The sequence below is a fragment of the Rhinolophus hipposideros genome (assembly GCF_964194185.1).
Source record: "Rhinolophus hipposideros genome assembly, chromosome: 21".
Taxonomy (NCBI): domain Eukaryota; kingdom Metazoa; phylum Chordata; class Mammalia; order Chiroptera; family Rhinolophidae; genus Rhinolophus; species Rhinolophus hipposideros.
This window is the reverse complement of record NC_138067.1, coordinates 902,751-907,500: the sequence shown is the minus strand read 5'-3', so window position 1 is coordinate 907,500 and position 4,750 is coordinate 902,751.

The following is a 4,750-nucleotide window of genomic DNA, read 5'->3' as shown; positions in this document are numbered from 1 at the left end:
AGGAAGCGCTTCGGAGCAAGGACCTTTTCCTCCCGTTCCCATAGGCGGACTCCAGGGGCCCGGGGCACGGGCATGCGCAGGGCTCCGCAGTTCCTTCCAGAACCCGGCCTCCTCTCCCCTCCCCTGCCCCCTCGGCCTCTCCTGCCCCCTCCTCCCCTCCCCCCTCCCCCTCCCCTCCCCTCCCCCCCTCGCCTCTCCCCCCCCCCCCCGTCCCCTCCCCTCTATCCCCCGCCCGCCTGCAGGTCAGCGTCGGCGTCACCGTCTGGCCGGCCGCGCTCGTGCCCGCTCGGGCCCACAGCCCGGGGCTGCTCGCTCTGCTTTACCCTCTTTGCACAATAGGCAAAACCTTCTCCCACACCGTCTGTAGCTGGTTTCCTGCATTCTGATTGGACACACCCGGTCACCTGCCACTCTCGGACCAATAGCGGACCCCAGGAGAATGGCGCACGCTGATTGGCGTAGAGGACCGGATCCCTTCCTGGGGCTGGAGCAATAGCTGCGGGCAGGGGGGCAAAGAACCCAAGGGGCTGGGGCTTTGCCCGAAAGGTGGGTGGGAGAAGCTCCCGGAGGAGGCCAGGGCTGTCATTCCGCAGGGCTCTCAGTCCGTCACAAGAAGCAAGAAATCGGGGTCTTACATGAAATCTCCCAATTTTTAACTAGAGGCAATGAATTAATTTTTTGTCTAAAAGCCCATGATATTCACTCATGCGTGGCCAAAAAAGGATGATGAGGCAAGATCTGCGCTGGTCGTCGGGCCTCCAGTTGCGGGTGTCTGGGGAAGCAGAGAACCCTCCGGGGAAGCACAGGGAGGATGAGCGCCCGGCGTCATCTCAGGGACAGCAGCGGCCGGGGCTCCTCTGTGTCTGTCGTCTGTCTCGCGACGGCCTGGGAATAACACGCAGACTGGATTCCAGTGCCCCCCCCCCAAGAGATTTCTTAAGGACTTACTACCTGAGAGTGAGTTGGGTGCTAGGGCAAAGCAGGATTAATGTTCACTGGAAGTTAAATGCTGCCTTTTTCCCCCTTAGGAAAATGCTGAATGTTAACAGAAGCGTGGATCAGCTGAGAAAGCTACCGCTTTCGGTTCCAAAAATGCTTTTGTTGCTAATTAAAATTAGTCTAATTTTGAAATGATTATGTCATTAAAGAGTATTTCAACTGCCACTGATTTGATGATACCTACAAACATCCCGGAGTAAGGACGCTGCTGCCTCCGTGCTCTGATTAAACCCAGATCTGCCGGCTGATGACGCCAGCTCCCGGCTCCCTTCACGTGTTTCCTCCCCTGCACGAATAATTAGGAGTGCCTCACTCCATGCAATCCACATTTATTTTACTTTTTACGGAGATGGGGCGGGCTGAATAGAGTGCTAGCTCTTTGCTTCCTAAGGTGTTGCTCGAGCAATATCTTAATTAAGTCCAGAGTCAAGATGAAATATGTGTCCAAAGTACGTCTCCAATCCTTTCAAACTTGCAGTTTTGATGTGTGATCCGGGGCTACCTCTTCAGAATGGTGTCTGATAAATCTCCCAAGATGTGTCAGCCAGGACAGTCACACCATGGCGGGAGGGAGGGCCGGCTCTCACAGAGCCTGGAGGGTGGGGGACGATTTCAGAGGGGTTTCTCCTCATTCTTTGGGGCAGGCCCTTTTCCACGCCGTCACTTCTATGTAAATATTGTTTATTCATGCCTCCTTTGCTCTCCTTGCCTAGAGGTCAACCCTCCACCTTCAGCCTGTCCGAATTCTAACCACCTGCGGAGGTCTACACTGAATGCACCCTTTTCAGAATTCAAGTCAACACAGATCTTCCTCTTCCTACCACCTGCAGAAGTTACCGAAGAGCCAACCATCTTGACTTCCACCAAGTTGCCTCAGCAGTTTGTACCTTGGTTCATCCCTTCAGCACATGTTCATGGAGCCCATTCTCTGCAGACGGGCTGATTGTGTGAGAGTGGGGAACAGACAGACAGAGAAACAGACAAGATCCCTGCTCCCAGGGTGTGATAGGCAACACACGGCTAGACATAGTCATAATTCCAGACTATAAAGTGTTCACAAAAGAAACAAAGAGGGCAGCATGACAGAAGGTCAGAGGTGGGGAGCCCTGTGACGGAGGAGAGTAGGTGGCCTCTCCGGGAGGATGGCTTTCTGACTGAGACCCAGGAAGGAGAAGGGGAAGAAGGGCCCAGGAAGCTCCCGGTGGTGCCCAGAGTCACGTGGGGCTCACCTCCTTTTCCTCCCTCCTGGACTGAGAGACTGGGAGAGCCAGACGAGCCATACCTGTCCCCAGACACGGCTGGGTTCCCAGGTGCTGCCCACTGGGTACCTGCTGAGTTCAGTTGAAGGAGAAAGAGTCCAGATCCTTCCCATTTCCCAAAGAAATGGGACACGGCCAGTCTGGGGTGACTGTTACATCCTGAGTGGGAAGACCTCACTCACAGGAGTGACTATAGCCTGGACCTCACTCCACCAGAACTTCACAAAGTTTGAAATGCAAAATCATGGCAGGTCCCTCGTCATCTGCTGGGAGTGAAAGAAGTCATCATAGGTTGGCCTTCTCCATAAAGATGAGGGAAGAGTGTCCCCCAAAGGACATCTCCAGGTCCACACTGGGCAAAGTGGAGTCTCAGCCACCGGCCATCTGGGCGACATTTCTTCTTCCCCAACCCCTTCCACAGAAAACACCCAGAGCTCACTTAGTGCTAGTCAGAGCAGGAGGAAGCAGCCGGAAGCCCTCCCTTGGTACCATGTCTCACAAGAGGCTCAGCAAAGCGGAGTGCGTCAGAAGCCAGTATGATTCCCTGACTCAGCCTTTTTTCTGGGGAGAGGTGAAGAGATGAGGAAATGGGTTTACCTGCGGGAGCCATTTTCTGGGGACGGGCCTCAGGACAGACGCATGTGGGGCTGCCTGACAATGGGACCTGGCTGGCGAGGTGGACCCTCAGAGAGCCTCTTCCACGAGGCTGTCAAGTGAAGCCATCCCTGAAGCTGTCACTCCAAATGGGCGCAGACAGGCAGGCGGCCCTGCGGGACGTGGAGAGGCCGTGGGGTACGAGAACGAAAGCTGGGCCTCCCTCTCCCGGAAAGCCGCCCAGGGACCTGCCGTCTTCAGCCCTGCCACTCATGCCTGCCCGTCCTGCTCACAGCTTCCCAAGCGTTGGGCGTGGAGGGGCGCAGACGCTGTCGTGCCCTAGCATGACCCTTTCCTCCTCTGTGTGCGTGAGACCCCGTCCACCGCTGGGACCCGCACTTCAGGGGCTGGGAGGAAGACTTCTCTGGCCCCTGCAGCCAGGACAGACGTGTGGGAATCAGTGTGCTCTCCAGCCAGTGACTGTCAGAGCTGCCGTCCTTCTGGAGAGCCCGCTCAACATGTGCAGTGCCCCCGGCTCCATGTGGGCACCAAGCATCATCACCCGCAGGAGCAGACTGCAATCGAACTCCCTTCCTTGGCTCTTTGTCTTGCTGTCTTGCCCCCATGTCCTGACCAACGTTTTCACCTCCCAACAAAAGTCTTGCAGTTGATGTTTCAGGGCTGCCCCTGAAGGAATCCACCCAACCCTGCTGGTCCTGGGGTTAGGATTTCAGTGCCTTTGTTAGTTTATTCAGTGTTCATTTACTGTTCACCTGCTCCGTGCTGGAAATCCACTGGGAACAAGACTCAAAATATCCCTCTATACACACCCCGCGCTCACTGCAGTGCCACTCACGGTAGGCAAGACAGGAAAGCAACCCAAGTGCCCATCGATAGGCGACTGGATAAAGAAGACGCAGCGATGTACACAGCGGAGTTTACTCCATAAAAAAAGAAGGAAATCCTGCCATTTGCCACAACATGGATGGACCTAGAGGGTGTTGTGCTCAGTGAAATAAGTCAGACAGAGAAAGACAAATACCGTATGATCTCACTGATATGTGGAATCTAGAGAACAAAATAAACTAACAAACCAGAAACGGACTCATAGATACAGAGAACAAACTGATGGTTTCCAGAAGGGAGGTGGGGCGCTGGGTGAAAAAGGTGAAGGGATTAAGAAATACAATTGGCAGTTACAAAATAGTCACGGGGATGGAAAGTACAGCACAGGGAATATAGTCAGTAACATGGTAATAACCGTGTATGGTGACAAGTAGGTACTAGACTTATTGGGGATTGCTGCATAAATTATACAAATGTCTAACCACTACGCTGTACACCTGAAACTAATATAAAATAATATTTAATGTCAACTATAACTGAAAAAAATTTTAATAAAAATAAATATACTTTGATCAGAAAAAAAGAAGCGTCCATCCTAGTGGGGAGATGGGCCATAAACAAGTGCCAGGGACAACGTGCTGCTGTGTGACAGCGGCTGTCCACAGGGCACCATGGCCGTCAGGGGCCTGCAGAGAAGCGGGACCACGGGAGATGTGTAGCCGCAGGCAGAGGTGTAGCCTCAGGGCCTGGCGCATGGATCGCGGGCCTGGGCGGTCCCCCGGCTCGCAGGCTGAGGCCCTGCGGGTCCGGTACAAGCACCGCATCTCCCTGTGCACACACAGTCCCTAGCAGAGCCTTTGGGGTCCCCGGCCTCTCTCCCCAGGGGCTATGCTGAGTCAGTCTTACATTTAAACTTCATTCCTCCTGCAGGAAGCCTTCTAGGATGCCCGACATCAGGGCTGGGAGCCGAGGGTGGGGGGCCTGGCCGCAAGGCCCTCGGAACGTGGCGGGCCACCGTCCCCGTCCCGGAGTGTGGGACATGATGTGCGGGA